Raw genomic sequence first — 13,880 nt, 5'->3', positions numbered from 1 at the left:
GGATCTGTTCCGGCGGGCCGGAATAGACACATTGGGGGACCTGTACAAAGATGGTGAATTCCAGACACTTGATAAGCTACAATACATCAGCAACCCATCTCCACTGTTCAATTTCAACTACTATAGGCTGCAGAGAGCAATACAGGAACACTACCCAGCTCATCCGGAAGAGCCGCCTACCCTTGAACCCCTACAACTACTCTTAACTACGCCCAAAGCATCTCACCTGGTGTCCAAGCTGTATGCGAGTATACAGGGGGCAGTGGGGAACAACACACACAAGGCCAGGGACAGGTGGAGCGCTGGACTAGCAGAACCCCTGACGGATGTAGAATGGGATTCCTCTTGCATGCTTACGGGTATGCTGACACCTAACGGGAACTTGAAAATCATACATTACAAGTATTTGCATCAGGTTTACCACACACCTCAGAGGCTATACAAACATGGCTTAAGGGAAGATTCAAAATGTTGCAGGTGTAATCAAGAGGAAGCGGACTTCATGCATCTAGCGTGGCACTGTCGTAAAGTGGTGGGATGTTGGGAACAAGTCATACAGGTTTTGAACGAAATGCTAGGGGTTGCCATGCTGTGTGAAGCAAAGATCTGTCTGTTGGGTATAACTCCACACCTGAGAGCCTTGAAGCGTAAATTCTGTGCTGTTGCGCTACTGCTAGCTAAAAGAAGGGTGTCGATCCACTGGAATAGCAAAAGAGCACCAGAGGTAAAACGCTGGATTGAAGATATGGTGTATTGTCGAGACACGCTCAACACATACGAGGAGGAACTGCCAGTCGGCTCTAGGCCCAAAGACTATTGGGGGTACTTACGTGCCTATTTACTTGAACATGGCACGTCAGATTCAGAAACGGAAGTTGAGTAAAATGAACGTCTGAAAGTGACAAACACAGGGCGAACAATTGTACAGTACTGACACTTAGGAGGGAGGATGCTGTGATGCAGAGGGAAGGATGCAGGGAGAGAACTACAAGTTGGGGAATGCACTGTTAAGTTAAGTTTCAGTTAAAAGGAAAAAAAACTGTAAAAACGTAAGATTATTGATGTATCAGGCAGTGAGCATAGCACTGACACACAACTGGATACTATCTGATAACACGCCGCCGGTCCGATGGATGTCGGCTGATGGGCTGTGTACAACTGGCACTGATGCAGAAAACTGTGATTGCATGACGCCGGCCCATTGCGGTTGTAGGCAACCGCACTATAGGTGATTCTCGGTTTGTCTTGTATGTGATAAAAAAGTGCAATAAAATTCTTACACCAAAAAAAAAAAAATAAAGAAAATAGGGAGGAGGATTTAAGTGCCAAAGCGATTAAAAAATGGCAGAAGCATGAAAGCTTCAACTTAAAGGAAATAAACTGGAAAACCCTAAATAAATTAAATTTCACGGCTCTTAGAGGTGCCAACTGGAGACGTATGCTTTTCTTTAGCAAATGGCTATTGTATTATACGCCTGCAGCTATGTCAAAAATGTATAGTAATGCGTCGTCTAATTGCTTTAGATGCACTCAACCGGATTTGGCTAATTGGTCACATATCATTGCCTTTTGTCCCAAAATTAAGGTTGTTTGGGAAAATATGTTTTTTATATTGTCTCAATATTTACATTTTACGATTGTTAGTTATAATAATTTAATTATACTTGGGGTTGATCCAGAGCTTAATTTGGAAGATTCCTTAGTGAAGCTTTTGGTATATCATTGTTGCAATTGCCAGATCTCTTATTCTTAAATATTGGAAAACAGAAATAATTCCAACAGCAGATGAGTGTTTTCAAAAAATTAAGAGAGTCAGAAACAGTGCATTTTTGTATCCAAAAAGGATCGGAGCTTTACGTAAATTCACTAAAATCTGGAAAGATTATTTTGATTGAGAAAAATGTTCAGTGCTGGATATCTGGAATACCATGTTTTTGCTTAAATACAAATTCTTTGTTTGTTCTGCACTTATTTTAGGCGATTTCAATGTATCTTAGTTTACTATGTTCAGATTTAGTTGTCGGATATTTGGTAATCATTATGTTATTGAATCTTTGCCAAGAACTCAATAAAAATATTTTTTTTTAAAAAAGTTTAAGGGTTTTGGGTGAATTTTGTGATAAATTAGGAGGATAAATAAGGGTAAAAATATTGTATCCTACCTGTTCAATAATATTGTAGGGAGCTCTAGTGTGGTTAGACTTCAGGACAGGTGATCAGGTTAGGCACCCCAGAATGGTTGGGGTCCATTAAAACCGATGTATAACTGTTGATATCTTGTTCTATTGTTTTCCTTGTGGTTAAGCAGAGTGGACCTGAATTTCAGAGTGAAGTTGGTTCCTGTGCATAATACTCTCCATATCCTAAGCATCCAGAGTAGAGGGATAGCAGTAGACCTACTGGGTAAATCTACACACCGTGCTTAGGCAGTGGAAAATGCATATATTTTCTCTCACCTATTGATCTGGAGTGTATAGTAGGAGGTGAGGGTTAAGATGGACTGTCACTTTTCCAACTAGGCATAAAGGTCATCCGCCTCCACAGCCAGCTATGGAATGTGTAAAGGGGGTGAAGAAATTTTTTGAATATATCTAATAATATATATGTGTAAAAGGCACTTGCTGTAAAGAGTCTTGTAAAGGTTTCTTAATTAGAATATGGCATCATTATTTCAGCCAGTGCCAAATGGCCACTTCCATAGCTCATAGAGGTAAAACTTCGTATGAAACTTAGTATTTACCTTCAATTATCATACCTTAATGTCTGATAAATTAAGGTAAACAAACACAGCTATGAGTCTTCCAGCTTTACACCAAACCCACAATTATTTAAATGTGCAAAGCAACACACACTCACTCATCCACACACACTGAAACAGAAAAACACAAAAGCAGCCAGAGAATTGGGAACGTTTTGCTTTACTTGATCATACGGACATCTCTGCCCCAGCTGCAGAGTCTCCCTATGATAGAGAATAGGAAACAGTAAAAAAAAACCTTACTAAACTTGTTTGTAAAATGTTTTTATTCGAAATAATAATGTAAATTGTATACATTTTTTTAAATGTAAAACGAAAGAAAAAAATTGCTACCCACCCAAATTTGAAAATGAATGTTTTTGCATCAATAAATATATAAAGTTGGGTAATGGCCACGGCCGTCGCCAAGATGGCTGCAATCTTGTGAGACTTCAGTGGCTGTGACATATATCCACGCCGAATTGCAAACTCTCATCGCCCCTATACTGCAGATGGTGCCAGACCTTTGTTCCTGAGTGTTCGGGCTGCCCACTGCACAATTTCTGGGCATGATTTCCACCACCCAAACACCTATTTCGGCTTAAGCAGCCTGCAAAGCCTGACACTGACTCGGAGGCCCCACGGTGACCGGAACCATGGGTGAGTCTGAGGCCGAGACTACCCGGTCTCGTTGGTGCTGTGGGCTGCTTCTGGCATCTAGCCACTACCCAGTGAGCGCACCGCGGATTGTGTGAACCCCTCGCGGCTGCCACTCCCTGAACATCTCCAGCCAGAGCTGATGACCCTGGGATGGAGGGCCTACTTCAGATCACTTACTCCCAGTGGAGCAGCCCAGCACTGCAGCGGAGGCTCTGCTGTGACAGGGGCCACGGGTGAGCATGAGAACTGGTCCACCAGGCCCACTGGTGCTGCGGACCGCTCACACAGCTCAGCTCCTCCCTGGTGGCAGTACTGCGGGGGTACCACGCTCCCTTTCCCTGCTGATGCCTGCTGAACCTGCCGGGCATGAGACTAACTGCCTACATCTAGCTCTCACAGTGGCCCTGGCTGCTCTGTGATACCACAAGGAGATTGATGAGTGCTCTCCTCTAGGGAAGAGCTGCATATTTCCTCACTTTGATACTGCAGCCCTAACAAGCCTTATGCGAGAGCCAGGCGAGGTCTGGATTCTCCTTGGCCCACCATATCTTTGGGGCCTCCTACTTGTAGTGCTCCAGTTTCTCCTGACCCCTGGGGCTATGTCTCTTGGCACTTCCCGATAGTTGTGCAATGCTGTGGCTGCCAATCCGTTGCTGTCCTTTATGAAGCTTGAAGGCCTTGCTGTCTTGGTTGGTACACTCTGGGCCTTCTCTTGATCATACCTAGCTGCTGGGTTACGTGGTGGCCCTAGTTGCTGGTCCACGCAGATACTTCTCTTCTTTTACTTCACATTCCCCCGTAGTGACTCAATTGCTGGAGCTCTGTGACCCTACTTCTCCTGTCATATTTTTAGCGTGTCCTACTCTGCGGCCCACCTGTACTTGTGCTCCACAGCCGCTGATCCGACTCTACGCACCAGCCATCCTATAGTGCCCTCCACGCATTATTCCCTTGACTGGCAGTGTTCTGACTGGGTGAAAACACTTTGAGGCCTTCTTGCTTTTATTGTGGCGCATATCTACTCCACATTGCCCTGCGCTGCCCACACCCCTGCATCCATAGGCCATACAGTCCCAAGCAGTGTAAGCAGCTCTACGATCAGGCAAAACCTGAAAAAAGACATGACCCTCACTCTGATAGAGGTGGCGGAACTCCAAGCGGGGATCTGTGCCATGGGCGCCTATTTCGATATCTTGGCCAGCCATATAGATAAGCTGGGGGAATGCCTTGATCAACATCAGCTCACTTGAGGCCGGAATCCGCCTGCTGCACTGTCTGCACTGTTTGGGTGGGCTTGCTTAATCCGTTGCAAGGTCGGAGGAGGCAGTTGTACCCCCCGGCCATTTCAGGCCAGTCGCAGGACAGACGAGCCACACCAAAGGTAAGCCCGTCTGCGCCCATCCATGCCTGAACATCGCCAGGCGCCAGGCACTCTGCTCATTTGAATGTGTATGTAGCAAGGACCCCCTGAATTAGCGAATGTTCAAATTCCTAGGCCAAAATACTCTGCTCATTTGGACACTTACAGACAGGTATACCCCCAAAGAACTTCACTTACTGAGAACTGCTTTGAATCCCTCTCTTAACCAGGTCTGGGACCCAGTTGATCATATGTTATGCTGTAAACATTGCGATTACAAAATCAGAATTGATGGCCATGTTGCCGAGCTCTCCTCCTGTGCTTTGTTTTAAATTCCTTAGTCTGAACTGTCGCTCCTTAGTAAAACACCACACCGATGTGTTTAATATGATCCAGGTGCAAGGACCTGACGTCCTATTTCTCACAGAGACTTGGCTTACCTCTGTTACTGTGGCTGAGCCACAGATGGCGTTACCTCAGGGATATTCAATAAAGACACTAAATAGAGAGGATGGAAGAGGAAGAGGTATAGCGAGCATCTGTAAAACCAACTGTGCCTGTAGTCTCACTAATGAGTCTATCACAAATTGTGAAGGTGGACTCTTTAAAATCTCTCTAAACCACAATTTTACTGTGACAGGACTGCTTATCTATCGCCCTCCCGGACCTTCCAAAAAGTTTAGGGAATCTCTTACCAATTCCATTACCATCCTGGCAACTAAATCCACTAATTTTAATATTGTGGAGGGATCTTACCCTCCAACTTGAGTACCGCCAAGATAGTGAGAACACCAATTTTCTGGCGGACCTAACAGCCTGTCAACTACTACTATATGCCCCCAGCTCTACACACTGCCAGCCACCTTTTAGATCCAGTGTTTTCTAACATACCTTCCCTTAAAGTCCATTCCCCCCTTCCTATGGCTTGGACAGACCACTTTCTCATTTCCATGGCATTCCTCTGTGAAAATGCGCCACTACGCACTCACCCTGAGCTCATCTTAAAACACCCTTGGCATAAGTTAAATGCCAATCTCCTCCCAGATACACTACTTTCCCAAACTTCCCAACAGTCTGGTGATGTTGAAGCAGCTGACAACTGCGTCCATGAATGGCTCACACATTCCCTTGATAAACATATCCCCGCTAAACTTACGCCTTGCCACAGAACTTACACGAGTCCTTGGTTTAATGAGACCCTAACCCAGATGAGAAAAAACTGCAGAGTTCTAGAATGTGCTTGGCGATGCAAATATGATCTTGCTCTCAAGACACAATATCCCTCAGCCATTAAGGCCTACTGTAAATCTTTATGATAATCACGGGCTGAATATTTTGCACAAAAAATCCAAAACAGTAACAACCCGGCCAAGAGTACCTTCTCCTTGCTGAATGATATTAGAAATCCCCCTTCAGCAAGGCCACCCACCATTATCACTAAATCTCAATGCGAGGCCTTCGCCACTTTTAATTGTTAAAAAGTTGAGGACATTTATAAATCTTTCCTGTCCGCTATTAACGTTGAAGGGCATATTGATCACCCTAGCTGCTCTGGCACTCTTCTATCCTCCTTCCCGGCACTTTCCTGTGAAACTTTAAGGACTCTCTGCTATGAAATTAAATCGGGATCCCCAGCTAATCCGTTCGAACCCCATCAGCTTTTCCACTCCTACCCCAACTCTTATCCACACTCTGAAAAACGTATCCCTAGCATCTGCAGCCGTACCAGCCTCATGGAAGCATGCCTAGGTAATTCATTTGCTAAAAAAGCCTACCTTGGATGCCTCCAAACCAGAAAGCTTCCACCCGGTATCATTACTTCCATTTGTGACTAAAGTCACTGAGTCTCTCATCATCTCCATCCTGACCAAGTTTATAGAATCCAGCAATATTCTGGACCCCGCCCAGAATGGTTTTTGACCCAGCAACAGCACTGTATCAGCTCTGCTGGCAGTGACTGAACTATGTGGTGTTCATTAGATAAGGGCCATACCTCTGCCTTGATTCTTCTTGACCTTCGCGCCGCTTTCAACACTGTATCTCAAAAAATCCAGGTGCAACGTCTACAAGAGTTTGGCTTAGGTGGCACAGCTCTCAACTGGTATATATCCTATCTATCAGGCAGATCCTTCCAAGTGATCTCACCTTCTTATGGCTCCCAAATGCAACTCTCGCATCATGGGGTTCCACAGGGCTCGGTCCTGAGCTCAACATTATTTAATATCTACGTCAACCACTGGCGGGAGTTGCAAAAAGCAGGGCTCTCTCCATGGTCTCATACTCTGATGACACTCAGCTTTTGAGCTATTTATCCAACACCTCTGACCAACACGTTGCTAAGTTCCCAAATGACATGATGGCCATCACGGAAGGGATGCTAGCCAACAGTCTTTAGCTGAATGCAAGCAAATCCGAGATTCTACTTATAGGAAGGGACATGCATCTTTGGAGTGATCAATGGTGGCCTGTAGAGTTGGAAGCTTCCCCTACCCCCAAGAAAATCGTTAAAAAAACTTGGGCATTTGGTTAGACTGTGCACTTGCTTTTCAGGCACAGACAAAATCAGTGGCTGGCAGCTGTTTCGGTCTCTTACGCGGACTGAAGCCCCTGTTTGGGTTCTTCGTTGCTTAAAAACGCCAGACAATTATCCTATCTACTATCCAATCTAGACTGGATTATTGAAATTCTCTGTACCTGGGTGCTAATAAAGCGGGCATAAATTGTCTTTAAAGGGTGCAGAATGCTGCAGCACGTACCCTCTTCACCCTCCTGTAATCTTGCCCACCTCCAAATTCATATGTAAGTTGCACTGACTTCAGGTAGAAAGGAGAATTCAATTCAAGTCCTTGTGTATCTTTTATAGAATTTTCAATGCCCAAGGCCCTCTCGTTTTAGCCAATCTTCTCATCCCCTACGTACCAGAACGCGCCCTACGCTCCATCTGTTACGTGTCCCCGTGTTAGAAGAGCACGGGTGGGAGGTCAGTTGTTCCGGACTTTAGCTTCCTCACTCTGGAATGCTCTTCCATGCACTATCAGTAGCAGGTAGGATCATGGGGTTTTCAGGAGGGCAGTTAAGACCTGGCTCTTCCCTGAATAATCCTCTGCTTTGCTTCCTTTCTTCGGTTGGTACCTGTGGATCTAGTGCTGGGAGGCCACGTTGATGGGACAGCTATGCTCTCTACAAATCCAATGACATAACAGGTTGTGAAGGAACGGATTTCGGGCCTGGAGGATGGCGATGCTATTGCATTGAAGTGCATGGATGAGATGGAATGTATTCCTAAGCAAGTTGCTATTAAGAACAAAGACTTGGAGGCCTGGTCCCGTAGAAATATTATGCGCATCTCGGGTATCGCAGAAAATACAAACATGGGGCAACCGGATGTGTTCGTCGAAAAGCTTCTTGTCGAACTGTTTAATTGCACCAGCTTTTCATCTCCCTGTACCTTTACAATCGAACATGCTCATCACTCCTCTGGCCATTGGCCACCTGAGGGTGCCCAACCCTGCTTTCTCATTGTGTATCTTCTTAATTACAAGGACTGAGTCACTTCCCTCAATCTGGCACGGGAGTGTTGCCCCCTCCGCTACTAAGGCATAACCATCTCACATTACCAAGATTTCACTGTTACTGTGCAGGAGACTCGCCGGAAATACATTGATGTCAAGAACTCCTTTCATAAACTAGGCAAATATGTCATGCTCTACCCTGCACGCCTGCGAGTTGAACTCCATGGAAATTCCTGAATCTTTGACACCACAGCGGAGGTGGTCGCTTTCTGTAAACGGCGTCATCCTAACATGCTGAATCTTCCACTCCTCCGCAGGTAACTGCTCTGGGTTGAGCTGGCCTGACACATTGGACTCATCCCTCACCTCCCCCCCCTCCCTATGGTGTTAATGCTATGCGCTAGATGCTGTGCACTGTTTATAATCTTTTCATTATTTCTCTGTACATATAAGGAATATATACACACGGTTGATTCTTTTTTGCCTTCCAGTGACCTCTTTATCAGTAGGCCACACCATGGCATCTCCTTGCCTATCCCATATGGTGAATATTGTGAATGCCCGGTACAGCCATTCCAGCACTGGGGCACACATATCACCAATACCATTAAAGACCTCTTTTTTCTAAAGACATACCCGAGGCCTCTAGGTAAATTTTCATTAGACTGCTTACCATTTTGAAGTGCTGGGAGACCCAAGATGGTGCTAGAGTAGAGGTTAAAGACCATTCCAACGTACATGGACAACTTACCTTACATCAATTTTAATGATCCCGTAAGGATTCAAGCCAACTATAGCACCCTCAATGCACCTTAACTAATGTTTTGAACCTTAAAACATCTGTAGGAATTCATGTAGAGAGTCCTGGCCATTCAGTGACACCACACCAATAGGTCTAATTGCCTCAGCACTGTTACACACATGCTTCAACATGGGCCCAAAGGCTTTGAAGCACCCAATGTGACAACAAGAGTCCTACAGCTCCTCCACTAGTATATGTCTCGGACTAGCAGATGTCCTTAATCAACATAACACTCCCCTTAAGCCTCTTCACACAATATCAACCCAGCACTTCTCTTCAAGGGGACGCCCCAGTTCCCATAAGCATGCTTCCAATACATCCTGAAACCACAAACATTGTCGAACCTACATTGAAGGTTGGACCACACTTAAAGCTGGACCTGATCAACAGTAATTCAACCCCAAAGCATACAATCAATAAGCGCGGTCTGTTTATCAATAAAACAATGCCATTTGAACAGACTGACATAAAATTCAATTTGGTGACAGTTCCCTGAAAATATTCAGTGACCACCTTCACAAGGATACATACTCCTCTACAGGAACAAAGAATACAAGATGAGGGTGCAGTGCCATTTGTGTTTTCATCACAGACGATTTGCACAGAAATGGCAGACAGTCATTACTCAACCTTTGAGCGTGTCTCCGTTCACTGCTTCCATATCACAAAAATTTAATTCAGTATGGTCATAATTTAATAGTCGAACCGCCATGTTGTCACATACTGAGATGGAATTCTCAAACTGGCCTTTTGCTCACAATTGTTTTCCCAGAAAATCTTCATAACAGGATGCGCCCACCCACAGACTAAACTCTCCAAACATGAAACTAGCCCTGGGAGTACTTGAAAACTTGCATGCAGCCAATTTCAACTAATTATTGAACCGCCTAAGCAAATCAGCTAGCCACACAGTGACCATGTGCCTTGCGACTCTTCAAACTTCTCAGTGAAAAGCAAGTCTGACTCCACCCTAATGATCATCCTATTGTCTTACCTGCTATAACGTCCTCCCAACAAATTACTTTAAAAGCCCTTTGTAATTAGGCATCTGGATAATAAAAGTAGAGGAGAAGTAGATGAAACCTTGAACTTCATTGCACCAAACACCGTTGAACCGAGTGCCTGCCTAAGAGGGAGAAAAAAAAGATATGCTAAGGGCAAACATGATTAGGAGAACAATATTGGCAGAACCAAATGGAGTTTACGCCAACTTGGAACTCCAGTGACGCGGAACACAGACTGAAAAAGACAAGGCGTGATGCAAAATGCATGAAAAAGATATCAAAAGAACAAAAAAAACCTTCTTAGCCACGACTATCAACAAGGCATCAAATCAAACAAATGAAAATTTAATTTTGTTATAGAGCTTGCCAAACGCACTTTGACTGAAAACAATCCAATCACATCCCTCCAACTTTGAGTGGACATTCATCTAGTATTCTGAGCATAAACATCTGCAATTTCATTTTAAGCTAGTGAAAACCCTCCTAATTTCTCCTCACTTGACTCACTGTCATAAGAAACATGAGTCTCCTGAAGTAGAATGACATTTGCTTGTGAATCCAATAACACTTGTAAGACTGCCTGCCTTTCAGTAATTCAGGAACCTATTCCCAGGGTCCCATAATAAGATAAATATTAGCAATATTAATACTTTACTAAATTTATGTATGATTCTGACCTAAAAAAAAACAGAAAACAAGAACCAACATGATACATAAAAAACACAAATACTGATCACTATTTTCTGCTCCACACTGCTTGCTTTACATTCTCCCCTATCCCTTCAGACACAAGAAAGCACCCCTTGCTGTCTAGGGCTAACCCTGCACAGGAATCGCTTGAGGGCCTCCGCGCTGAGTATCTGAAAGAGAGCAAGAAGGAGGAGAGACAATGACATATCCCTCTACGAGGAAGTGAAAAAAGAGGTGGAAGAGAAGATAGTGAAAACATCTGGCATACACTAAAATGATTGTTTGCCTCCTCATCTACTCAACCGACCTGTTTTAGGTTAATTTCACTGATGTAACTGTTATATGGGTGATGGCTAATATAATTTCAGCCTTTCTAAGTATACAGATGTACTAGTGTTAGCAAGTAGCACTTTTAATTTACCCTGATGCTGGAGGTAAGAAGTGACACTGAGAGCCTAAATGTCATCCATGTTCATGTAGGAAAGAACAAATCTGAGCCAGGTGTGTTACATTAACTATTCTTTATTAATGAAAACCTCTGTAAAAATGGCGCCGCCTTTTATCATAGTCCAATTGATGTACATTATTTATTGTTGATCATTGTAAAGTTACTCCTTAGTGTAAGGGTAGGATTGGACCAGATGGCTGCGGACTATATTTGGCTATGAAAGGCACCGGAGGTTAATCTTTTTTTTAAATCTCATTTTAAAACTGACTAATTTGGTATATTAATCTGTGATTTTAATTAGTACTGTGCTTTCATGAATAATGCTGTATTGGAATCAGATAGCCGAAGTGCAGCTGGGTTGAAACATATGCACTGTCACTTTATGAGTTTATGGGCCAAGATGAATTGTACTTTTATGCTCTTAGTTTTAAGATCGAATATAGCTATTTGATTTTATTTGAAAACCTTTCCTACATTCTTCTTCTACTACGGGCAGCAAGGAAAATGCTTGTGTGAAAAGAAAAGCGACGCAACAGCGATAGCATGTTTCAGGCCTACCAACTTCTGGAAGGTTTCCACAATGTGATCCTTTAGCAGCTTGAGGGTGGGACTTTTGAGCACGCAGAGCACACTTGGCTGAGTTGAGAGAGATGAAACATGTATATGCTTATTTTATGAGTGACCAGGTAGTGCATTACTTGATGCATGATACACTAACTGTGTTTTAACTCATAACAACAATCTAAACATTTAAGAGCTTCGCATACATTAGCAGCTTTTGAGTGTTTAAATTTACTGGCTTAAACTGGTTGTGGTAAATTAACTGACTGTTCGGATCCTCTGCCCAGGCCCCAATCCAGGACTTCAAATCTGAGCTGCCCATTCTCCAATATGAGAATGAACAACATTAGACCTTTGTTTTTTTTATGTAGTTTAAAGGACTCATTGCCAGGCCTTAATACACATATATCCATCAGACCTGTGCTACAGAAAAAGAATAGATTGACAGCAATAATGTATGAAATGATACAAAATATTCAAGTCAAGAACATATTTTGAACAATGTTCCCTATTATATACCAATGTTGCTGCATGCCTTTACAAAGTAATTATTTGGATGGTTCCTGCTGTTACATGGAACAGTACTTTCTGGACATAATGTTTTTTATTTTACTCAAACATTTTTTATTTTCAAAATGTATATAAAGGAAAAACAATGAGCTGATACATTGTGAATATTTTCACACTACACAGTAGGTTATAGAGTGGCATACAGTTCTGTTGGAAAACAAGATTATAGTACACAAAATGCAGACTCTGGGCGGTTTTAGCCATAGTAGGAGGGGTGACTTCAGGGTTACTGTAGGTAGCGATGAAATAGCAACAAGTATGAATGGCCCGTGCACAAGAACTGAGTGGATAAAGAGAGTAAGCTGGAGGCGCTTGGTGGGCGAATGAAATGTCAGAGTGTGCAAGAGAGCGAGAAAGAGAAAGAAAGACAGGACGGGCATTAGGGGAGGAGGGGGGGAACTGAACATTAATTCTTAACAGATTGAAATAATGAAGAGCAGTGGCGTCTGATACGGGGCATGGTAGTGCGGTGGGTTTAAAAAAAAAAAAGAAGAAAATTCCACTTACCTGCCCGCCGCCTCTCCTCGGTTCTTCTGTTGACAACGCGGGAACAGCAAGCACACAGGCTCCGAGACTCCCCTAGCCAATCATAATGCTGCTAATAGGATTGTTGTGATTGGTCTAAACGCCATTGTTCGGTGCTCAGACAGGGAGTGGAAACCTGTGCATGTTCTTCACCCAGGCTGTGTATTACAGCCGGTGGAGAATGTGATAAGTGCACATGACTGCTTGGCCTGGCCAAGACAGCTGGCCAAACCGTGATGCACACTTAAGTGTACATACCACTCCTCCCCCTCTTGCCTGTCAGCTCAGCCCGTCCCTTAAAAAAAACACAACTGGGTCAGTACTGGAAAAAGAAATTGATAATAGCATTGTATTATTAGCATTCTATTTTTCCTTTGGGACGACGCTCCTCAGCTTTAGTGGAGGAACTGCCGCTGATGGGGAGTGCCACATCAAGTTTCAAAAATGAACTTAGTTCACTTTTATTTTTCCTAACAATGCTAAAATCTGCAATTGAATGTAGTATTAAACAAATCAACTTTGCAACCTTAAAGGCAATTTGAATCTCTTTTTATTATGTGTGCTGGTTACAGCACTAAGCCACAAGTGATACCACAAAATATCCACTTGCCCTCTCCACCATTTATCACACCCTCTGTGAGTGTAGATTCTCGCGTTTGCTTATCAGAAATGTTTTAAGATGAGAAATCATGTTCATCTGAAAATCAGAGGAGGCTGAGAAGTGTTCATGCAAAGCAGTCAACTTTTGACCAAGTAGCATCAACACACAGTTCGTTACATTAAAAAATTAATCAATTTTCTATTAATAATTCGAGCATCCTTTTAATATACTGAAGGCTACACCTAAAGTATTATTGTGCTGCTTTGAAAACCTGGTTTTTCTTTGCTTCCTATATGTCTACATCATTTACTGGTCATTGAGAACAGTTTCAGTAGGAAACCCAAGGAAAACATTTTCTTGTGGCTTATAGATGTTTTTATCATTATAATCAATGTGCCACAGTACTGCAA

This window comes from Lissotriton vulgaris, chromosome 8 (genome assembly GCF_964263255.1).
Source record: "Lissotriton vulgaris chromosome 8, aLisVul1.2, whole genome shotgun sequence".
Taxonomy (NCBI): Eukaryota; Metazoa; Chordata; class Amphibia; order Caudata; family Salamandridae; genus Lissotriton; species Lissotriton vulgaris.
Note: the sequence above shows the minus strand (reverse complement) of the source record.